General features: G+C 39.7%; 1 protein-coding gene across 2 annotated transcripts in view; it reads left to right on the top strand.

The window, feature by feature from the left end:
• Positions 1-25,963, top strand: part of LOC131673580 (prolactin-releasing peptide receptor) — a 76,175-nt gene that overhangs the window by 31,645 nt on the left and 18,567 nt on the right. The window lies entirely within an intron of this gene.

Raw genomic sequence — 25,963 nt, 5'->3', positions numbered from 1 at the left:
GGCTGTTGTTTCTTGTTTTCTTGTTTTTATTATTGTATGTTATAGAAAGTTCATCGTAATGGTACAGTAGTGATTCTAATGAGAAGGTTTTTCCTACATCAAGAGGTTGTTTCTCAGTTATGAATTTATTTTTATTGACTATTTTAAGTAATCTGTTATGTAAATTTTGTAGTCCTTTAATTCTACCAGAATAAGCTCCTCCTCATGCAATAATTCAGTAAAATGCAATGCTATGAAATAGGGCATAATAGCACTTCCGTGCTCATCATTCTCGATAATTTGTAAAAGATAAAGGTTAAATATTTGGTTCTTTTGTATGAATTTTTTAAATGAAGGTCCCATCTCATATTACTATCAAAAGTCACACCTAAGACTTTATGTAGTCGTATCTGTGAATTGTTTTACCTTGTATAAAAATATTCAAGTTTTTGTGTGTGCAATTACAGTTATTTCCAAATGAAAGATATGCTATTTTATCAATGTTTAATGATAGTCTATTTAAGGCAAACCAGTCACCTACTTTTTGTAATTAATTATTCATCTTTCTTTCAACTTCTATCCAACTCCTACCAGATGCGATGACTGCTGTATCATCTGCAAAAGATAGCAAAGAATTTTCGAACGTATTGGAAAGAATATTATTTATGTAGAGTAGGAAAAGCAGGGGTCCTAAGATCGTTCCTTGTGGTACTCCCATGTATATTGTTTCAGGTTTACTAATGTAGTTATTTACTTTCACAATTTGTTTTCTATTGGTTAGGCAGCTTTTGATAATATTATAAGCTTTTCCTCATATTCCGTAGCAGTATAATTTATTTAGCAGTATAGTGTAATCTACTCTATTAAAAGCTTTTGCTAAGTCAAGGATGGTGATAATGATAGGATCTCCTTGATCGAGTTGATTGTAGATTATTTTCGTTATGTGGTAGAGTGCATCTTTTGTACTTTTATTTTTCTGGAAACCATATTGCTTGTTAGAAATTAGATTGCAATCATTTACAAAACTAGTTATTCTTCTGTGTATTAGTTTTTTAAAAACTTCAACTAAGTTCGATATAAGTGATATAGGCCTGTAATTTGTTGGTAAATGTTTTTCTTTGGCTTTATAAATAGGAATTATCTCCGCTTCTTTAAGTACATCAGGCCATTTTTCTTTGTCAATGCTAGTGTTTATATGGACCAGGGGTACTGAGATGAAACTTGTTAAAGTTTTAATTACTTTTGCGTTTATTCCGTCAATACCACCTTTTTTGCTTTTCATTTTATGGATTATCTGTTGTATTTCATATATATTTGTTTTCAAAAATATAATTTTGTTGTTGGACGTATTGATTTTATTACTTAAATCTTTTCCCACGTTGCAGAAGAATTCCTTCATTTTATCGGCTATTTTTTGTGTGTCTGTAATTTTAATATTGTTCTCAGAATGAAATCGATATTATTAGTTTTTTTTAGTGTTTTTCCCTAATTTGTTGTCGAGGGTTGTTGATATTGAGGTTAATTTTTATTCTGTCAAAGTTTTCTTTTGCTATATTAAATACCTGGTATAACGTTTTAACATATTTCTTATAATTTTCTTCTTTTACTACGTTATTAGGATCTTTTTTTCTAGATTTCATAGAGTTTTTCTTTTGTTTTATACGAGTATGAATGAATGATTGCCTTAGTTATCCAGGCATTTCTCGGCTGGTTACTATTATTATTATTTTTAGTACTGTAATTTGCTGTATTTATACATAATTGAATGTTTGTTATTAGTTTCGTGATAGCTTGGTTAGGATCTGCTATAGTCATTATTTCTGACTAATTTATTGTTTTTTCAAAATTTATTAATTTGTGGAAATTTATTTTTGTATTGTTATTAATCTGCTTTATATATTTTTTAATGGAATTTAATGTCATTAAAATTTTAAAATGATCATTAAAAAGTATGTTAATTAATTGTATTTAATATTTTCTAGTTTTACGAAAAAATTGTCTATACATGAGCCCTTACTATTATCATCTATAGAAGGTCGGGTTATGGAGTTGTATCCTGGACAGTAACCATTTTCTAAAAAAAGTTGTAAGTAGAAATTCTTGGTATAGTAATTCTTGACTTCGTGTGTCACAATTAAAATCACCAACTAATATACAATTTTTCTTATTTTTATGTATAAGCAAAAGGTTTTTTATGCTTGCTAGAAATTCTGTTTTGTGTACTATATGTCGTGTTATCTGCAGATAGCTAATAATACTTGTTCTTTTTTATTTTCGAGCTTAATTGTAGTATTTACAATTTTTAGCTTATTGATTTGGATGATTTCAGTGGTTTCTGTAATTTCATTGTTTATATAGACTACAACACCATCTGATTTCTTTAATTTTCTATTATTATAGTGCATAACATAACCATTTATATTGAAAAACTGATAATAATTAAGATTCCATGATTCTGTGCATACTATAATATTCGTTTTTTTTTTCTAAGCTATTAATGAAAGTTAATAGTTTATTGTAATCAGCATTTAAGCTACGTATATTTATACAAAGTATTACATCATTTTCTGTTTTTAACAATTTATTTAGAGTGGTTGTTCTGTTGGCATTTATTTCGTTCGTGATAATTACATTGTCGGACTCCATTATTTCGTTTTGATTATTTTATTGTTACCTGTTGGGTTTGGTGTAGATAAAGAGGCGATTGTCGCACTGCTGTTAATTCTGAATTGCATGTTCGTTACCTCGCGTTCTGAATTATTGCGCTCTACTTTACCAAAAAATCTTTGATAATCAGGTTGTTTGGGTAATCTGTCATTTCTATAAATTTTTTAATTTTTTTTAAGAATCTAACAGTTTTGGCTGTCATTCGCACAGTGAGTAACATCATAATTGCTTTTAAATTTGATATTGTAAAAAGTGTAATTCGGGCACTTGGATGTGTTACAACAGCGCTTATCTGCTGAGTGTTTGCCAGCGCATTTCATACACGTGGCATCGTTTCTGCATTTATTTGCACTATATCCAAATCTGGAGCATTTATGACATGGTATTGTGTTAATGATGTCAAAAACCCTGAAATTCTGATAACCTATGAAAATTCCATTTTTGTTTTTTCTTATGTGTTTGTATAGATTGGCTGGTACTTCAAGTATTGCTGTACTAGTTTTTGTTCTTTCATTTGTGTACATATGTAAAACTTTACATTTCTCCTCATAATTAGCAAAATTTCTTTGATTTATATCTATTTTAACATCTTTCTCATTAGTTGTAATTGATTTACTTATACCTGTGACTTTGACTGTTGGTTTTTTGATTTGTTCTTTTTCTACTTTGCATGATTTGGGGAGTTTTTTAGTTAAAGTATCTTCTAATTTCTTAACACTTTCTTCATTCATACAGTTAATAATTATAATATCTTTGTTTTTAGAAATTACTTTTTTAGTTTGTATTGTTTTGTCTTTGATCAGATAATGAGCAATTGTATTTTCTAGATTCAAATGATCAACATTGTTTATTTATTTTATAACTAGTCTAGGTACTCTTTTATTTTTGGTTTATTTTTTGCAATAATCTCTGCATATGTGTTTTTTAAGTTGTTACTTGTTTTATTTTGTCTTTCTTTAGTGAGCAATTCTTGTTGTAATTCATTCTTTTTTTTAGTTTCTTTATAAAGTTCTTTTAATAAATTATTTTATAGTTTTAATGCATGTAATTCATCATAATTTTCGAAAGTAATTGTTTCCATTATTTGACTATCCGTATCTTGTTTTTCATGTCCTATTTCGTTTAGTATTTCTTGTCTAATTTGTTCTCTACTTACAGTTTTTATTTGTGCTATGAATTTTGCTGCTTCTTCTGTTAGTGTGCCATATGGTAGTTGGGAGGTTAATACCAGGTCTGTATGATCTTGACATATCACAAAAGAGTTGTTTATTATTTTAATTAAATTGCCAGCATTTATTTTTGTCACTATCTCAGATGTGTGATAGAAATTTCCAAAAACTATGCAAACTACCGCACCTACTTTTACATTAGGATGACATTTGTAGTGCTTAAGGAGTGAGCCATCAGGTAGCTCCGTTCCGCTCGGCGTCATGACTGCGACTGAATTATCATTCAAAATTCAGTCACAGTGTATTAACTGGGATAAGGTCAATAAAATGCTAGAGGAAGAATATGATAAATTCTTAAACGAAGATTATGATAATTTAACTCCGTTAGGAAAATATGACTTACTAGTCAATACTATTAAAGAAACTGTCATCAAGTACACTTCCAAAATAAAAAAATTCAATAAAAATAAACATCGTAACTTGGTAGCATGGTGGAATTCTGATTGCGATCGAATCAAACAACTCAGGCAAGCGGCGTATAAGAAATGAGAATTTACCGGTAAAATTAAAGATCTAATCGAATTTAAAAGAATTAGAGTCATTCCAATAAGAACCTTCAAGCTCAAAAAGAAAGAATGTTTTCACAAATTTGCGGGAACAATAAACTTAAACACAAATTTGAAATATATATAGAATACAATAAAAGTATTTAAAAATAAATGAATCAAAATTATCCCTCAGAGCTACGATGAAAACCTCCTGAAAGCCGATAAAATTGAGACTACAATTAACGAGCTCTCCCCTGAATGGTTGCAGATAGATTCGGAGAATCTACCACCAGCCGTCTTGAATCCTTTTTTTGAAGAAACTTTCAGAATTCAACACGGCATTAAATTCCAGAGAAAATTGTTAGGGGGGGGGGGGATTTCCGGACGATTTAAGGCTTGCACCCTTTCGCCCCATGGAATGGTTGTTGCGACTCATTTCCCCAACTCGATTCAGGGCGTCAAACCGCCACTCCTATATTCGGTGGTCGTCAGGGGCTCGAGTTGGATTAGACGCAGAGTCGAACTTTGGCCGCAGAGCGACTGCGCAGAGAGGGCAAAGTACGGTTTCGCTTAAAATTAACGGCCGATTTTCCTCCGTCTTGCTCGTTGCTTCTGTTGATCGGTGCTAGTTAACTCGGTCGGTGTTATCTCTCAGAGTCCGGGTACGGATGGATAATTGAGTGTGGCAGTTATCTCGCTAAAAAACGGAAAACTCTTCGCGGCCTCGGGCGCTTTAACCGCAAATTCCGATCGGGGCTGAAACTAGGAAATCAGCATGCAGGAGGGCAGACAGTCAGCGGACTCATTAATAACTTGAAATTTGCTATCACTTTACTTCTTTATTCCATACAATTATTACACCCGATCAGAAAATGGCGGCCGGTCAGCGCCTTAGTCCTACCTACTCTATACGTGACAGCGACGGATCTACACGTCCTGGTGAATGAGCAAAACGGCAAATTTTGCGCACAATACCTAATTTTCGTGACCGCGGGTGGCACTTTACCTACTTGCTTGCTCGTGGAAAACTGCTTCTCGAGTCAAATGGTGGCTGGGTTCGGTGAAATCACTACTGGGTGCTGCTAGAGCGACAATCAGTGGCAAAATTGACGAGAAACGTTTCTCCACGGTCGAAGATCTCTTATTTCTCCTCTTTCCGAGAAGAAATCATTTTATTAGCCGATATGTAAATTCGGATATCGATAGCGCTCTCCGAATATTCCCGTGGCCTCGATTTCCACCTTTCACTAAGTCGGTCAGCATGTAATACTTTGAGGGGTTTGGATTTACCCCAAGTCAAGGCTAACATTTGATGCGAATGGAAATCTGACTTTCTACAAATTTATCTATTGGTCTACTTATTCAATGACGTCAGTGGCGTACTTGGTCACGACTTTGAATGTTCTAATTTAACCTGGTCGGTAAGGTCTAGTTCGCTACCTCTCGCTTTTAACGTCATATAGGTATATTTGCGTATGAGTTATATCGTATTTACAATTTTTAATCGTTGCATTACAATTTTTAATCATCGCATTACAATTTTTATTTACATCGCATTCATTATTTGCCGTGATACGATTCTTTTTCAATGGTGATTTATAGTCTACTTCATTTTTTAAGCTCTCTCACGGTCAATGTACATGCATTGATTAGCGCCTGTTACGGTAACCACTAAGGTTATTATGCAGGATTTGTGGATTGAAAGGTGCGAGTGGGATGAGCCTTTGACTGACGAAATGCGCTGTCGCTGGCAAAGTTATTGTCGATCGCTCTCAACGCTACACACTCTCTCAATTAATCGGTGGCTCGGTTTGTCACCACAAAGAACATTTGAGATTCATGGGTTTTCAGACGCTTCCTCTCGCGCGTATGATGCAGTGCTTTACTTGCGCATCGATAATGGCAACAGTATTATCAGATTTCTTTTTTAAGCGCGAAAATTAAAGTTGCACCCGTTAAGACCGTCAGTATCCCGAATCTCGAACTGTGGGGTGCGACGCTTCTCGTCAAGCTCGTGGTACATCTACAGAAATTAGACTTTCTTCAAAATGTACCAGTGCAGTTGTGGTCCGATAGCCAAATCGTTCTCATTTGGCTCAAAGAACTTCCTTGTAGCTAGTAGCCAACCGTGTCTCCCTCATTCAAACTGAGTTGCCCTCCGCGACGTGGCCTCGCCACGCATGGAGCAACGCCCGATGAGTTGCGCTCGAACGAGTTATGGTGGACTGATCCGAAATGGCTAATGTCTCTATCTGATAAACGGCCCCAGTCACCAAAACCAATGCGCTCGATGCATTCGAGTAAGACCATTGATGAGTCAGTGCTCTTATCGAGGTACTCGAACCTCACCCGACTCGTGCGTATAACAGCGTGGTGTTTACGCCCCTTGCAGAAAATACGTAAGCGAGCCGCGTAAGGCTCTTACCCTGCATATCTTACAACGAGCGATCTTGTTAACGCACGCGATGCGCTCGTGAAACTAGCTCAATCGAACGCCTTTTCAACGGAGATCGGTCTATTGCAAGCGCGGAAATCACTGCCGAAGCGTAATCACCTGTGCAAGCTCCGACCGTTCGTAGATATCGATAGTATTTTGCGAGTTGGAGGTCGTTTAGGTAATGCGAAATTATCCCATCACCTTCACTTTTCCGCTATACTATCTCGTGACTCAGCGCTTAGCCGTCTGTTCATCTCACATGCACACGAGCGAGCGTATTACGGTGGACCTACGCTAATTATAAGTATCTTGTTGCGATTTACGTGGATTGTAAACATGCGAGCGTTGGTGAAATCAGCGATTCACAAGTGCGTGAAGTGGTCCATTTTAGCTTCGAGCATTGAATGGCCGAGGCCGAACAACGTACAAGGGATATATCGCTCTCTTCGTCTGCTTCGCTACAAAGGCTCTACATTTGGAAGTTGTCGATGATCTGACGACTGATTCCTTCCTCGCGGCATACCGCCGCTTTGTGAGCAGAAGAGGCCTCTGTAAGAAGCTGTTCAGCGACAATGCTACGACGTTCCATGGAGCCGACGTCGAACTTCGAGGAATGTTCAAGGCTGCGTCCAGCTTTTATACAGAAGCTTCACGCCTTATGGCTAACGATGGCACCGAGTGGGTATTCATCCCTCCCACTACACCGCACTACGGTGGATTGTAGGAAGCTGGCGTAAAATCCACCAAGCATTTGCTAAAGAAGCTGGTCGGAGAACGTACACTCTCCTTTGAAGAGTTCTCCACTGTGCTGGCCGAGATCGAAGTTTGTCTGAACTCGCGCCCATTGTGCCAGATGACAGCCGATCCAGAGGACCTGCAGGCTCTAACACCTGCTCATTTTCTGATCGGTGCCACCTTCGGAGTTATCCCTGATAAAGTTGCTCCATCCGCTCCAGAGAACAGACTCAACCGTTTCCAACTGCTACAACGAATTCGCGACCAGTTCTGGAAGCGTTGGTCAACCGAGTACGTGCTTTTGCTACAAGAGCAGAACAAATGGCGAGGTCCGACTGCTAATTTTGCCATTGGTCAATTGGTGCTCATGAAGGACGACCGTTACCCCCCAGAAAAGTGGCCTCTCGGGCGTGTACTTGAGTTACATGCCGGCGCACTATAGGAATTTTCGCCCAACTTTGAACGAAATCAAATAACTCAAGATCTAAAAGGGTTAGAGAAAATCGGGGAACGGCATTTTGAAGCTTTTGTTAAGTAAATTAAGGGAAAAATAGTCCAATTCGAGAAAAAAAAAATTTTGAGCTCCAAATCGAAGGTCAAAACACGAGTTTTTAGGAAAATAAAGCTTTTTTATTTTTTCTAACATACTTACACCATGAAATTTGAAAAAGCAATGCAACAGAAGTGTAGCTCTTGAAAAAACAAGGCAGATAGCATTTTTTGTTTTTTTTTTTACTTCAAGGTCAACGAAGTAATATTCGTCAAATCATCCACTTACCTATCGTGAGTGATTTAATTGACTTAACACAGTTTTTAGTTCTAGTACGGGTTACGAAGCTCTTGATGTGTGGCAAAAGTTCAAGAAACCATTAATAATAATTTGAAAGTCATTAATACGTTGAAGTACACACACAATTTGAGATAGCTACATTTTTTTACATGAAATAATTTGTTACAAATTCTCGAAACTCGTTGCTCATAAGACTGCGCGCCTGTAATGAACTTATAACCCTATTCATCTTCAGTGTCAGAGTATTCGTCGGAATCTACAATTTCAATTGATGACTTGAGAAGACTGGAAATCATATTTATTCATTCATTTATTGTTTCCATAAAAGTATTGTATCTCTGATTCAATGTTTGATACTCACTTCTCTTGAATATACTTTCGAATATTTGCTGGGATTCCATGTTTTCTGAGAATGGCCTTTCTTCTGATTATTCTCTTCTTTATGCCCATCAGAGATATTGCAGGATCACTCATTTCAATTGCTCTATTGTATAAATCTTGGGTACGATTTTCACGAGAACTTTGACGACAATGATGAGTTGTGTTTGATCTGAAGTATTTATGCCATGATTCTAAACCATCTTCAGCAAAATATGCGATTGGAAGAGGAAAATTTTCTGCTATTTGACATCCATGAATCAATAACTTGTGCGTAGTTGGATTCATTTTTGCCCAGGGGTACAGCGAATAGTATAATTTGTAAGTATCGAAAGTAAAATTTTTCATTTTATCTAAATCGAGTACTTTTTTACTTTTGAATGCGGCAAGAACAGTTGCTATATTTTCGACTAATTTTTCGTCGAGTTCTAAGGCTTCTGCGAACGCTGCTGGATTTCCAAAGCATATCCTAGCTAAATTTCCAGTATTTGTCGTTCCAGTACCTTGGAGCAATTGATCCGCTCGAATCGTTAACTTTTTGTACAAGTTTTCTTTGACAACATTTTCTCTGTCCTTGTATTTATCTGTAAAATAATAGTATTTCATTGCTAGCAATCTGCTTTACAAAACTATTAATCTGTATGTAATCTGGAGAGTGCTAAATGACTCGTGACTTTTTCCATCAATTATAAAGTTTAAGTCATGTTAAACAGTTGAAACGCTGCCCCAAAATATTGAAAACTTATTTATGATAAAAAATACACGTACCTTTGTCTTTGTCGATTCTTTCCCACTGTTGAAAAGGCTTGCGGTAACTCAGATTCATCAAATGCTCAAATGCTTTTATTTGACAGTGTAAAATACCTAATCCGAAATTTAGTGTATCTCCTTTTGATGTAAATTTATTCTTCAAATTACTAAATGTAGATGTTGTGAGCTGACAGCAAGGGCATCTTGACGCAGATGGATTGTTAGTAATAATATTCAAACACTTTCCATCGAACAAAGTAGGGTACACTTCAAACTTGACACGAACTTGTTTTTCATTTGATAAAATGAATTTATGAGCAGTGAGAAATTGTATCTCTTTGATCAACCGATCATACTCGACTTTCACGCTATCAGTAGTTTCTTGTTGATAACAAATTCTCACTGGTCTAAAAAATCTCACACTCATTGGAGTTGGATTTATCCAACTGTGCTCGCCATTTTTCGAGTCAAAAGGCTGAATTACTCCGATGCACGTTACGAATAGTGACAGTTGAGCATTTTTGTTTTCTAATTCTCCATTTTCAAATTTTTGTTGAGGATTTTTATGACCCGAAGAGCTGTCAAAGCCTATCGATACACGCATGTGTAAGTTGCGATATGTATTATTAGGCCATCCGAGCGCTACAGCTTCACATAATCGCTCAGCAGTTATATTGAGTAGCTCTTGCAAACGTACACAAACCTCAATGTCACTCTCAACTTGATAAGCTCGCGGATGACACTTTTTTTTCTCTTGCAGTAGTGCTTGATAGCTGGGATAAATATCGTATCCTAAGCTTTTTGTATCAGATATTAATGCTTCGTATTGATTTTTACTGTAGTCATTTTCTAAAAAAAATCCCAAAGCCGAACTAAGTGTATGTTTTCTTGCCAGTACTTCTTTTTCTCCTTCTTCTTCTGTCTGATCTTCTATGATCTTTTTTGCATTCATCTTTTCTGCCATCGATATCACTTCATCATTGTACTTGGGATCATTCAACAAATCTTTAGCTCGATTTCTTAAAGTAGTTCTTGAAACACGCATCTCACGCACATTGATTTTTTTCCGACCACTGTTAATGACATCTCGTCGGACTTTTTTTGGTCTGCCTCTTCCTTTCGGTTGTTTATTTTTATTCTTTCGGCCCATGGTGAGTTACTACTTATTTGAAAAAAGTCGTGTCTTGAAATACCTGGTGATGTAAGTTTCGTATCGTACAATATTCAGAATACTCATCACGAATTTTCCATTCGTTTACCGTATTACGAGCAGATTTCTTACACGAGATTGGCGAATAAAAATCATAGAAACGCTAATTTAAACTTACCATCAGTTTATGAAACGTCAAATTAGACCATACAATTTTACGGAATTATTACACTCTATTGAACACTGGAAATTATTGATAATCGCAGTTCAATCGTAATGAATATACGTGCTGTAAAACTATTCTCGTACAAGTTACTCACTTGAATGAATGTAAAATGTCTTACATCAGTTTCATCAGGACAGAGGTGAATGATAAAGTCAAGCATGTAAACATTGTATACATTACGATTTCATTCTACTGACCTACTGTTGTACAGTGAAAGAGTTTCTAAGAGAAACTATATAGATATACATTTTTTCAGTAATTTATTTTTCTATTATAAATCTTTCAATTATAAATATCAGTCTATATTTTATGAATCAGGTTTTCAACTATTATTTCAATACTCATTTCGATAGCATCATATAATTTTGTGTATTTTGTAAATCTAAAATTATAGTTTATGCAAGATTTGAAAATGATAGGAGTTTGTGAGTTTGAGATATTTTTTTGATCAAATTAAAAAAAAATTAAAAGTGGTTCAATAAAGGTTCGAATTTCGAGAATTTGTAACAAATTATTTCATGTAAAAAAATGTAGCTATCTCAAATTGTGTGTGTACTTCAACGTATTAATGACTTTCAAATTATTATTAATGGTTTCTTGAACTTTTGCCACACATCAAGAGCTTCGTAACCCGTACTAGAACTAAAAACTGTGTTAAGTCAATTAAATCACTCACGATAGGTAAGTGGATGATTTGACGAATATTACTTCGTTGACCTTGAAGTAAAAAAAAAAACAAAAAATGCTATCTGCCTTGTTTTTTCAAGAGCTACACTTCTGTTGCATTGCTTTTTCAAATTTCATGGTGTAAGTATGTTAGAAAAAATAAAAAAGCTTTATTTTCCTAAAAACTCGTGTTTTGACCTTCGATTTGGAGCTCAAAATTTTTTTTTTCTCGAATTGGACTATTTTTCCCTTAATTTACTTAACAAAAGCTTCAAAATGCCGTTCCCCGATTTTCTCTAACCCTTTTAGATCTTGAGTTATTTGATTTCGTTCAAAGTTGGGGGTTCACTATAGGAATCTATAGTGCGGCGCAGACGGCCTTGCCTGAGTTGTGACGGTGAAGACGGCGACCAACACCCTTCGCCGACACGTCGCTTGCCTGGCACCATTAAATTTATCTCAACCCGACGATCAAGAAAAAACGGCCAAGCGGGGAAAGTAAAGTGATCTCTTCCATTCGTCTGATAGACGAAGGCGGGCTAGATGTTCGCGGCATTCTGTGCTCCTAACGACGCAAGAGCGAACGTTCATTTTTTACTTTTTTTTGTAATTACGGCGAGCCGACCGCATATGTGTGGTCTCGCTTTCTTTCGCGTCTTGACACGTCTGGATAGGTGAGAAAGACCCAAACCGTGGACGAATGCGACGGTCTGTGGCTCACGTGTTGAGCGCGGTCACACTCGAGCGTCCGATTGCACACAGGCGTCGAGGGCCACACTGACGCATACTGGAATAACCCCAGTTGCTGTTCGGCTCCACTCTCAAGGCCCAAGATAAGGAGGGGCGTTTTCTCTCTCTTTGTTTAAGTTTCCTTGATTGGCTGGCTCTGAGAGACCATATCGTGCCAGTTTTCGGCTCTATGGGTTGACAGCCTAATTCAACAGAGTTCTTCCGCACTCTGCATCGAGTGCAGATCGTTGTGTTCAGTCAGTTCCTATCGTTGTGTACGCTTCATTGTTCTATTCAGGTGTTGTATACCGCGCGCCTTAGTGTATAAGTGCTATTATTGCGTTGCATCGAGCAACTGGTACGCGGGTACCTGTGTGTGTGTCTCTCTCTCCCTTCCGCCGGCGACCGCTTACGACGGCTACGGCAACCATCGGCTTAGCTGAGAGTACGTGCGGTACTCTCTGAGACGTCTCCGAACCCAGGGCAGCCCGATCAGCGGCACTCGGCTCACCTCGAACACTAGGAGTCGCGAAGTGCCGGCCGTGCCCGTGACCAAGACGTTGGCACTACGCTTCTCCAGGAGACGTCTTCCTTCTCGCACGAGTCGTGTATGCGGCATCGCTCGGTTAGCGTTTCGTTTAGTGAATGGCCATTCATGTAAGTTTATCGTTTAGTTGTTCAACCCTTAACTGCTATGTGGAGTAGATTTACCCCAGACAATTTTTAACAATAAAATTATTTTTGTTTTAAACAATTTTTTTCAGTGTGTGTAACATTAAAAATTATTAACCTGAATATTTTTTTTGTAGTCAAAGGTTTGAAATATACTAAAAAAAATTTTCATAGCAAAATATCTAAAGTTCTCTGATTTATTCGATGTTTTTCGGCTGGGGTAGATTTACCCCACCGAGCAGTTACGTGGCCAAAATGAGGTGTGCAAGTTAAGGGTTAAAGGCTACGCGAGCCATCTGTAAGTAGCGCAAAAAATAGTAGCTTCTCTTGTATTTATAAATTCATTATACGAGTGACAGTTTAAATGGTTTTTCTCCCACTCACGACTGGGGTTTTTTATGCCGGCTAAGTGTCATCTCTCTGTATCTTTCTTTTATTAAAATAATCTTTATTTACAACCTCACACACCCACCTACTTCAATAACTTACCCTTGCCTCTCCCTTTATTTCAACTAATTAATCGTGTAGATTAAATAGACGGGATTAATAACAAAATTCTTCATAATATATCGATGAAGTATAACTTATTGCTACTTGACGTTCTCAATGAATTGTATTTAATGACATACGAGGTCTGTCCGGAAAGTATCGGGCCTACCTTTATATTTTCGTGCTAGCCTTATACTTTATCATCTGGTGGGTGGCATCCTTCAAAGTAATCCCCACTTGATTGAATAACACAGTTCCATCGATGTTTCCACTTTTCAAAACAGTCCTGGAACTCACTTTTAGGGATAGCCTTAAGTACACTCGTCGCATTGTTTTCAACCGTTGTTTTGTCATCGAATCGGTATCCTTTGAGTGGTTTTTTTAGTTTTGGAAACAGCCAAAAGTCACAAGGGTGTGACGGAGAATCACGGCACGACCGTTGCTCTCCGCCGGGCTCTCACCGATTCCCCGTGTGCCTCGCCGAGCTGGGAGAGTGCGCCAGTTGAGCACACTCTAATTGCTCCGTCTTGCTCTTTCTTTCGAGGTGCGACGGCAACGGCGGTGATTGGAGGGAGCCAACGTGGAGAGCGTAGCGAGAGAGAGAGAGACAGAAGATAGGGGAAAGCCGGCGAGTCGCTGGCAGACCTGCGCGCGCATCTCGCCGGCTTGAAGAAAGAAGATCGGCAGTATCTGCTGGAGAGTCGCACGGTCCGCCGCGCGCACACAATTTTCTTCAACTACCTTGTTTGTGTTCGTGAGTTCCCGCGCCCTCGCCGAAGACTGGAGTTATATGTGATACGTGCCCGGTGCGCGGAGTGCTCGCTTAGAGTTTGGTATAAATTGCGGAGCCGGCACCGGTGCACGTGGGCGACCGGCGAGGTGACGCGGGCGTGTGCGCGCGTGCGGCCATCTTGGTGAGCCTGGTGAGTGCGAGTTTCGTACCGAGCTGCTTCCCTGGGCGGAACGAGGCACGGCACGACACATATACACACACACACACACACTCTTCGTAACAACAGCAGACGAATATACCCGAAACGTATTAACAACAACCACGACAACAGAAACAACAGTAGCAGTAACAACAGCAACAACAACAACAGTAATCATCGCAACATTCACAACAATAACACCAACATAACAACCACAACAACAACACCGCAGCAAGGAGCAAGAGAGAAACGAGGCTACGAAAGAGAGCGATCACCTAGACGTCCCGCCTTTATTTTGCAGAGTATTTCGGAGGTCGACGAGCACAGGAGTATCGAGGCGGACAACGGAGTCGACGCGAGGCAAGGTCGGTGTGGTGCTTTCTCTTTCTCTCTCTCTGTCCGAGGCGTCGAGTAAACACCTCGCAGTTCGGCAGCTCTGCCGATTGCGAGGTCGTTCATTATTGTATCTCGGGTCGTTTTTATTTTTTATTGTAACCTTTTCTTTTTGTATTTAGATTTTCTTTGATTTGTAGCTTCGTTTTATTTTATGATTTTCTTATTTTGTATTTCTTTTATTTATTCATTTTGATTATTTTGTAATTTCTTTTTCTTTTGTATTTTCTTATCTTATATTTTGTTAGCCAATTATTTGAGTTGATTTGGTTATTTAATTTTGCGTTGGCTTTCCTTACTCTCTTGTTTTTATTATTAACACAATTATTATTAAAGCTTGTTGTTACACCTACTCCCCGCCTCCTTTTCTTTGCCTATACAGTCACTCCTATCCTGAATACAACGGTCCGCGTACGATTAATGCGCGTGCTCGGCGCGTTATTTAGCCGCGGGAACGATCTTTGCTTCCCGGATCCCCGAAAAATAATTTGTACGGACAGTCACGAGCCATCCATTGGAGGACGACTGGATTTCACCGTTACAAGGGGCTATGCCGGGACTGTATGGAGGTTGTCGAAGCAATGCAATATTGTGTTTGCTCAAAAACTGCTGCACAAGATGGGATGAATGCGCTGGCCCATTATCGTGATGAAGAAGCCAGTCACCACTTTCCCAAAAATGCGGCCGTTTTCTTCTTACTTCATCACGCAAACGTTTCAAAATTTGAACGTAGTATTCTTTATTGATTGTCTAACCTGTTGATGCATATTCGTGATGTACTACACCTTCACAATCGAAAAAAACAATCAACATTGACTTAACATTGCTCCGACTTTGACGTGCTTTTTTTGGTCTTGGCGATTCAGAATGCTTTCACTGTGAAGATTGTTGTTTTGTTTCAGGATCATAACCATAAACCCATGATTCATCACCTGTAATAACTTTTCTAAGCACATTATCATCATTATTGACTATTTCCAGATTGTCCAGAGCGATTTCTAAGCGAATGTTCTTCTGCTCTGCTGTGAGCAATTTTGGGATGAATTTCGCACACACGCGTTTCATTCCTAAATTTTTGGTTAAAATTTCTAAAATGATAGTTTTTGGTATCCCAAGGTCTTCTTCTAGTTATCGCACAGTCATGCGACGATCTTATTCGATTGCAAGTCGCACCCGCTCAATATTATCTGCGGTTTTTGTCGTCGTAGGTCGGCCGGAACGAGAATCACTATCGACAGAAGTGCGACCATCCTTGAACCGTTTATACCACTCTTTTATTCGTGTTTTGCTCATACACTCGCTTCCGAAGGCCTTTTGCATCATTTCAATAGTTTCCGAACTCGTTTTTCCGAGTTTAAAGAAAAATTTCATGCAAATTCGTTGATTTTGTTTTCCAGTCATTTTTGACAATATCAAAATCCGACGAACGCGAAAAAGGCACTGTAGACAGAGACACGCTGCGCATGAACTATACGTCCGGCAGGTATCAGTAAGTAACCAACAGATTCGTGAGGCTTTACTGTTGACGTTTCTGTCTGGTAGAGGTCGCTCGAACACTATGACGCGAAGATATAAACGTAGGCCCGATACTTTCCGGACAGACCTCGTATACCCTGATGCATGGACTGGCGCTTATATACATTTTGTAGAAAAACGAAATGAAAAGGGCCTGTGTCCTTTTACCTTAACTTCTTGTATTTACAAAATTTTTGAACTCATACTCTCTTACAGACTTCGGTGGTGGATAGAAAATAACAAAATTTTGCCGACGAACCAAGCTGTTTTTCGAAAGGGTATATCTTACGTAGATAATCTACCCATGTTCAAATTAAACGTTCAGGAAGCCCTGAATATAATAATGAATACATTAAGGTAGTTTTTTTAGACATATGTAATGCATTCAATGAGGTACATTGTTATATACTACTCGTATTAGAAATACTTGCAAAAATAAGATACTAACTGAAAATACTAAAATTTACTAAATTCCTCACTCACCATCGGAAAATCTTTACTAAAATTAATCAACGCTGCCCCAAACATTTATTCAAAGGGATCACACAAGAAAGAGTATTTATATTTGACCTATGTCTGTAGAGAAGCTAATCGAGCTTTGAATATTATTAAATTTCTTAGAGGGGTCTAGTCGGGAGCTCATCTTTCGATTTTACTCAGTTTCTATAGAAACTTTGTCAGATCTACAATTGATTATGCTTCATTCATATACTTTCCAATCCAAAAAATAAACATAGATAAAATTAAAAAGATCCAATACTCAGCCATCCGTATGGCTTTAGATCTAAAGAAGAACATCCCAACTAACATCCTACTAGCAAAAGTGAAACTCGTTTGTTAGGGGGTGAGAAATCGTGCGGAAGGGATGATCAATTAACAATAAAATGCATTCAAATATAATTTTAATAAATATGCATACAAATTAAACTATTTCCGTACAATGTAAGTTAAAACTAAATAGTCGGCATAAAAAATCTCACCGTGTGAGGAAAAAGCCGCTATTTAACAAACAAGACCTAATCTAAATTAAAAGTAGCGCGCGCAAAGTGGAGAGGGAGGCACAACTCGCCTCGTCGGAGTCAGAACGCACAGTGATTTTCTTTTTTGCCTCAAGTCATTTGCAGCCGAATTTTTTCGCCAGTCTAGTCGACAACGACGTCACACTGCATACACATTTTTTGGGCCTTGCAGGCAGTCGGTACGCTTATCGCATTCCCGCTCTCTCGCCCTCCTCGAATCTGAAATTTCTGGTTTCACGGTCACGTAACGCATCCCGCGCTCATGCACGTTCATGGGTCGAGTTTGAACTCCGAGAGTAGTAGTGTTGACTCAATCGCAGGTCCGTGACAAGCCGCCCCGGTGTTCATCATCATATCATTCGTCGCTCATTCATCCTCTCACAGGCTACATCGAAGACCATATCCGTACGTCCATTCCTTTCTTACAATCGACTCCAATGAATTTATCATAGGTAGCTTGATTCTGGATTTGCTATTAATACTATCCTCAGTTATGATAACTAAACTAATTGTACTTCGCTGCGCTACAAATTTACTCTCTAACCGCAAGCTAAACTAATCAGCAACTCAGTTGTGGATTCATTTTCATAAATTTTTGTCATACCGCGTGATGATGCTCAGACCGGAAAGCAGAAGTTGTTTTTTTTTCCGTTTTTACTCGTACATGCATCTTTGAATTTCGACTGAAGGTTCAAAGTCAAGCAGTATGCACGGTGATCATGACTCACGCTTCTCATGAACGCGCATGTCTTTTCTCATGCGACACATTTCCTCTATTCTCTCTTACTTTCAATGCCTAGCGCTATTTTCTTGTATTTATCAGCCACTCGAATTTTCATTATTTCCTAACTCACGTCTTTATTTACTCTCACGAGCTCATTTTACTAAAACCGATACTTCTCGTTCGCGTCTCTCACACGGTCTCACACTCGACGCTCAGGGGTCTTTCCGAAAATAAGACCTTTTACTTGACGTTTTTTACATCGTTACTATCCAATTCAGATGTAAGATGTTATGTGAACATCTGTCAAAGATTTTCAGTGTTAATCCTTTATTGTCCGTAAAACGATAAAAAAATATGTGCTGACAATCATTCGAGATAAAAGGAAAAAAGTTAAAGTATTAAACGAATGTATCCTTAGAATTACAAGCATAAAGCACTTAATCCAATGCAACGAATTACCTTTCTTGTATAATTACGACCAAGCAATTATGAAAACTCCACTCAACACGAATGTAGATATCGGTAAAAAAATAAAATCGAGTGACAATCCAAATGACACTTTCAATCAGCTAATCGGAAGGGATGATTAATTGAAACTGAACACTGACGGTAGTAAAATTGAAACGAAACTATCGGTAGGAAGTTCTTGCGGCTGCCCTGAGCTTAAACTTTGCATCACGAGAAATTTAATCAGCAAAGCATTGATTTTCACCACAGAAAGTATGGTTATGGTGGATGCAATGGACATTGCTCTGTATATACATGTACATTGCTGAACACCAATGGCAATATACATATATATACTGACTCATTAAGTTTGGTTATGGCTTTGAGTAGCCCTAAAAATAATGTCAATGTTAATAGAAATATACTTGAAATTAAAAATAAATACTGCGCATTCCTAAACAATAGAAAGAATGAGGAAGTTAACATTAAAATCTATTAGGTTCCTGCTCATGTCGAAATACCATTATATAAAAATCGCTATAGAACAGCATCCTATTATCAAGCGTATTCCATATACTGCTCTCAAGGCTATATTAAAAAAACTAGCTGCCATCGAGACTAAAAAGATGATTAGAGACCAGGAGTTCCACAAAGGTCAACAGTACTTCAACTTATATTACAAGGAAACATCCAGACGTTGGCTTACATCTTGTAATCTTAGTCGCGAATTTATTGTCACTATTTGTAGAAGTCGAAGTAACCATTTCAGTTTGAACCATTTGCTCGCAAAGATCAAGGTAATTAACGATCCTAGCTGTGAGTGCCTAAGCGCGATACAGGATCTCAACCACATAACTTGGGACTGCCTGATACATGCTTCACATAGAAAAGAACTAATTGAGACATTGGCCAAAAGTAAACTTTACCCTTCATTCGATATAAGATTTCTTAATAGAACCAAATGTTAAAGTTATGAAACTCATTTATTATTTCTACAAAAAATGTAACATTCACATATAGTTTATAGGCTCTTACGCTTAAAACATATGTAATTCTTATGTAACAAAAATATATATCTACATAAGTACTATTCTTTTTGTCTCATATGTAGCTAAATAATCTTTAAATAGAGTTAATAAAAACTATATTAAAAAATATATATATAACCTTTACTAACCAACCTAATCTTGTTCACTTCTTTAAATTACTTAGTTTATAAGTGTATTTCAAATATATGTATATAAAATTATGTATTTTGCAGTTCTCCAATCTTTTTTCTGATCATTTTTATTAAGAATAATTACTTTCATATTTATATAGTATGACGAATAAGGAAAAAAAATAAATAATAAAATTATAAACTTATCTTTCATCTTCTTTCAAAATCTTATTTTCAATCATCTATTCAACATAATAAACAAATTAGATTTAATTAATTAACCTTTTGCGGCATAGTAGGATCTTCCAATATCACCTTTTTTCATGTTATTGTTGGTGATTTCCGAAATTTTATTGAATTTAATTGATTTTTTTTCAATTTTCATGATCATGAGATCATATGAAATGAAAATTTATGCACATTATGTATATAATAATTTCATAATATTTATAAAGAAATTTAAAACAGCAGTTCATGTTGTAAAAAAAATTCACTATTTAAGGAATAATACGAATGCTGGTATAAAACGGTTTTCGTGGTTTTTGATTATCAATTAGTATTCCGATTTAAAAAATTCTAAATAATACATTTAGGATGTCTGAAATTTGAATTATATTTGAATATTTTTTAGAAATAGATATACAGAAATGTTTGAATTACTCATTCGGAATAAGGAATCCGATTTTTAAAAACAATTTTTTCTGGAAATTGAAAAAAATTTTACTAATTTACAATAATTTTAAAAAATATTTTATTTTCTGACTGCCATTTTAGATGTATTGTTTGGAGAAAACGTGCATTCAAAATCGTACTTTTTACACGTTGTATCAAAAAGTACGGTACGACACATGTTCGGGAAACAGTTTTTCGTTTCATGTATTTTTGCACTCTAGCTTTGCTCGGACGTAAACGCCACACGAGACAAGAATCTACTTTCCCGCACTTGTATTGTAATGTACTATTATTTTAAAAAGGTTTACCTCAAGAAATAAACATGTAAAGTAATAATAACAGAAAAAATTATTACGTGATTAATATATTAATTTGAAATTAATATAACCATATCAAATTAAATATTTTTAAATCCTTGGTAAGTCCTTAGGTAAGAACTTACGTAAAAACTTATGTAAAAATTTACTGTATGATGAATATATTTTTCGAAAAACACCCATAAGTTCCTACGTAAGAACTTACTAACTATTTTCAGAAGGTATTAGATCATAGAATAGGGCGAAAGAAGAGAATGATTGCGAAAATTCCTGAACAACTATGTTATGGTTTATTATAAAGAGATCGAGGGTTGTGTGTGTTATAGAACCGTCATCTGCAATTTGGCGATAAGTTGGTTCAAGCGATATTATTTTAAGGGCATTCATGCCAATGAAATCTTGAAGTGAACAAGCTTGCGGAAGTTGAGAGGTATGAGTTGAGAAGTATAAGAATTAAAGCCACCAGTGATAACTACATCACTATATAAAGGAAGGAAAGGAGCAATAATATAAAAAAATGTAGGAATATGCGCAATAAAGCGTCGATAGTGAACGGCAAATAAAAATTTACAATTATTATTCATTATTTAATAATATTTCATAGATATTTTCGTTGAGCTTTCTTTCGGAGATGGCTATAACATTGTAATTTTTACTACGTTCTTGAACTTCCAGTAAGCCAAAGGATGAAGAATTGTTAAGGCCATTTATGTTAATGTGGGCTATTATGAAAGTTAAAGTCGGTGACGGCGTAGCTTGTTGCATGTCTGGTGGTATCAGTTAAAGTGGGGGAGCAGCGAGTTGTTGACAAAGCTGGTAGTTTGCCACTACTTGATTTTGCGAGTTGTTGGCTTTGAACTCTTTTTGTTTTTGTTTTTGATTGGCGTGTGAGCTGAACCGCTGGTTGGGGAAATTGCAGAGCCTGTGGAACTTGCGTCTGCACGGTGCGTTTGAACCAAAATTAAATAAAATGATCTTACACCTTGGATTTTCATCTTGTTTATGAATATAGAGGTCCTAGATTGCAAAAAAAAAAAAAAATTAAAATGATCCATAGAGGGCTTTTTGAATAAAATTGAATTCGTTTTTTTTATTTTTTACTAACTTAATAACGGAATTTTTGTTGTACAAAATTTCAAAAAAATTATTTCTAGTTGTATTTATTCATTGAGCGTATTGTATCGGTCTAAACAATAGTTCTGTATGTAATTATAAGTAACAAAAATCAAATAACTCTACGAAACTTGACGAAAAAAATGTTAATAATAATAATAAGTACATAAAAAATAATTTAGAAAGTTAGTCATTATATTGCTTCAAATATGCAATGTAGTATAACTGCAAACTATACGTATAAGCTTAGTAGGATAGTCCGGGTGATTTACAGCAACTTTGTTTTTTGTCCATGTAGTTTTAAAATCGAAATGTACTGTCTTCATCGCCTGTTCGCTATAAGAACCAAGTCCAGATTTTGATTTATCACAAAATTGCTCTACGTGAATGAAATCTGCATGAGCCTTGGGTGTTATACTAACACCTAAGGATATATAACTTTCTCTGAAAGTTCTTATGCATGTTTTTTCTTTTGCAATGAAAAAATTATGCCTTTATTTCTAATCAATGCTCGCGCTGCTAAGCAAGGTAGGATAGTGAATCCTCTTGCCGCAGCGACGAGCGAATTTATACTTGCGAAATTGGCTCCTTTCTACGCTTGGTAGCCCTTACAACGCTATTTTTGAAATTGATACAAACTTTGCACATGTTTTGTCTCAAAATGTCTCGATCGAATTTGCAATTTTATGATTTAAAAAATTAAATATGAAATAACTAGTTTTTTAACATAAATCGTTTCTCGATGAAAAATCGCCTTTTAGAGTTATAGCCTTTAGCGCGTCTGTCGTGACCGTCCTTTCGGCCCCGCCGACTCTGATTGTGTAAACCTTCTCACTGATGCGCCTAATCATCTCGTACGGCCGCTCCAGTGGCTTTCGGATCGCCTCCCCGCGCAGGTCTTCAGGTCCGCCAGATAGAAAGGCCTGCGAGCCGAGTGATTTGACGACGACACAGGTCGTATGGCCCCCATGAGCGCCCTGAGCTTCGCCACGAAGGTCGCCGGATCCGCCGAACAGCTCGTTGCCACAAAGAACTCCCCCAGCATGCGCAGAGTTATCCCATGCAAGTCCTCCTTGAAGCAGCTCCGAAGCCCAAGGAGCACCAGGGGCAAGCTCTCAGACCAGGGCACCTGAGGATAGCACATCAGGGCCGCCTTCAAAGTTCGATGGAGCCGCTCCACCATGCCGTTCGACTGGGGATGGTACGGCGTGGTGCGCACCCGCTCCGCTCCAATAAGCTGTGCCAAGGCGGTGAACAGGGTCGACTCAAACTGCGTGCCCTGGTCGGAAGTTATCGTGAGTGGGCAGCCTCGGTCTGCGATCCAATGCTCCATCAGCGCCCGCACCACGGTCTGTGCCCGAATATCCGCCAAGGGCACCGCGATCGGCCACCTCGTGAAGCGGTCAAGCACGGTCAGGCAGTACCGCAAGTTCCCGACTTGCGGCATCACGATGATGTCCACATGGATGTGCTCGAAGCGATTGTCCGGCTCCTGGAAGAGAGACAGCTTGGCCCGATTGTATCGCTGGACCTTGGCTCTTTGACACGCCTCACAGCTACGCGCCCAGCGCCCTATGTCCTTCCTAATCCCCGGCCAGACGTAGCGTTCCGTCACAGCTCGTATCATGGCGCGGATGCTGGGGTGTGCCGGATCGTGTGCGGCCTCGTAAGCGCGCCGGCGTAACCAGGCGTAGGACCAGGTCGGAGGCATCGGTAGCCAGCGCCAGTGATGCTGACGGCTCGATGAAAGCGGCCCCGACCGCTCTGGCTAGACTACGGCGGACCGCGCGGAAGGCCGAGTCGGTAGACGGGGTCCAGGGCAGGAGCTGCTGGCTCCCTCTTGCACACCCCTTCAACATTTCGCTCAGCGGTGCCTGGTCCTCTGCCGCGTGGGGAAGGCACCTCCTGTAGAAATTCACCATTCCCAAGAATCTTCGCAGGCCCCGCGCAGTGCCCGGCCTCGGGAACTCGGCGATTGCCGCGACCCGCCGAGCCGGCGGTCGAAAACCGTCCCTGGAAACTTCGTAGTCCAGGATTAGCACCCTCGATTGTCCGATCTGGTACTTCGGCAGTTTGATCGAGAGTCCCGCCTCTCTCAGTCGCTCCAGCAGTGACCGCAGATGCTTCAGATGCTCCTCGTGGGAAGATGATTCAACGAGCAGATCGTCCAGGTAATTCCGCACAAATGGCAAGTCGCGCAGGAGACTGTCCATATAGCGCTGAAAGGTTTGTGAGGCGTTGCGCAGCCCAAGTGGCATCCGCGTAAACTCAAAGAGCCCAAAGGGGGCGGCGACCGCCGTCTTAGGCACATCCTCCTCCGCCATCGGAACCTGGTAATAAGCCTCCTGCAGGTCGATCACCGAGAAAACGGAGCATCCTTTCGCGTCCTCCAGGAGATCCTTTATTACGGGCAGCTGATAGCGATCTGGCAGCGTATTCGCGTTGAGGCGCCGGTGATCGCCGGTCACTCTGCACCCTCCGTCCGACTTGGGCACCACATGCAGAGGGCTGGCCCACTGGCTCGAGGAGGGCCGCACGACGCCGGCCCGGAAAAGTCGGTCAAATGCGGCCCGGGCAGCCGCCAATCTATCTCCCGCGAGGCGACGGGGCTTCTCGTGGACTGGTGGTCCGACTACGTGGATGTGATGCGTCACTTCCACGCCGCCCAAGGTCGCGCCTCGCCCTCCCGGCTCGGCCAATTCGGCAAACTCCACCAGCAGTTGGTCGTACCGCCTCCGATGAGCATCGCTCGCGGCGTCGGCCACAAGCGCGATCCCGTGGACCTCTGCCCGGCGCACGTGCGCAGGAGCGGAGCCGTTCGTGTCTCCATCGATGAGGCGCCGGTGTCGAAGGTCAACCACAAGGCCGGTGTGCGCCAGAAAGTCGGCTCCGATAATAGCTCCCGGCAAATCCGCGACGATAAAAGGCCAAGAGAACGTTCGAGGTAAGCCGAGGTTAAGGTTGACCATCTTCCGACCATACGTCCGCATCGGGGAACCATTGGCAGCGACCAAGGCCAGCGGCTGCCGATCGTGCCGGCCCGGCACCAGGGAGCGAGGCATCAGTGACACCACAGATCCGGAGTCAATCAGCATAGGCCTCCGAGATGTTCGCTCGACGATATGCAGTCGAGTCTCCGCGCCGTCCTTCCTGCCGCCGACCGCCAAAACGGGCGGCGGCACTAACGGTTTCCCGGCCGCGTCGCAGAGGCGAGAGGGTAGTTGCACGGCGGTCGGCAGTTTTCCGCCTTGTCCCCGAAGCGCTCGTGGTAAAAGCAAAGATCGCCCTGATTCGTGGAAAAGCCTCTAGTGCGAGAACGACTGCGTCCGCGCTGCCGAGTGCCGCCGTTTGAAGGTCGAAGGTATTCGAGGATCCGATCCGAGGAGTCCCGCAACGCGGACAGCTCCGTTACGATCCTGGCCAAGATCGTTGAGTCCGCTGTCGCGTCTGGCGTGGGTCGTACCTCACAGATGTCTGGCGACGCGTCGACCAGCTCGTCCGCAGCCTGCGCAAGCTCGTCCAAGGTCGCCATCCGCAGGAGCCGCAGCATCTTCGAAGTAGCCGATGGCAGAAGGTCAAGCCATCGAACCCTGAGCGCGTCGTCCGTGATGCTGTTGCCGGCCAACGTTCGCATGTACCGAAGGAGCTGCGCCGGGGTGCGATCTCCCATGGAGAGGCCTGACAGTAGTTTATACAGGCGGCGCTGCGCAGTATCGCCGTGTCGGGCCAAGACCTGCTGGTTTAAGTTCTGGAACTTCTCGGAGGCAGATGGGTTCTGCAGCACGTCCATCAGGTCCGCGACCGTCTCGCTGTCCAGGCCGGCGACGGTAGTGTGGTATCGCTGCAGATCGGAGTTGATCTGCTGGCAGGCGAACAGCGACTCGAGCTGCGTGAACCAGGAATCTGAGAATCTGATCTCACTCGAATCTGAGAAATAGATGAATTAATTTGTTTAGCTGCAGTTTCGATGTTGTTATTCCTCGGACATTGCTTAGCGATATGACCAGTAAGATTGCAAATGAAACAGCTGGTAGAGTCAGTGCTACGAAAGATCCAGTAGTTTGTATTATTGTAGTTGATTTGAAGCGAATCTGGCAAACGCGACTCATCTTCATCCTTAATATATACTTGTCGACGGAAAGAAAGTATGTGAGTGCGTCCCGGTTTACTTGTACTAGCTCGAATATAGTATATTTGGGATACAAGTTTGATTCCTTTGCATTTTAGCGCACTGATTAGAACTTGATTTGGGATGATAGGATTAACATTGCAGATAACAACGCGTTT

Source organism: Phymastichus coffea, unplaced genomic scaffold (genome assembly GCF_024137745.1).
Source record: "Phymastichus coffea isolate CEN01 unplaced genomic scaffold, Cenicafe_Pcof_1.1 PCOF00185, whole genome shotgun sequence".
In the NCBI taxonomy this organism is placed as follows: domain Eukaryota; kingdom Metazoa; phylum Arthropoda; class Insecta; order Hymenoptera; family Eulophidae; genus Phymastichus; species Phymastichus coffea.
Note: the sequence above shows the minus strand (reverse complement) of the source record. Positions and strands in the feature narration are given on the sequence as shown.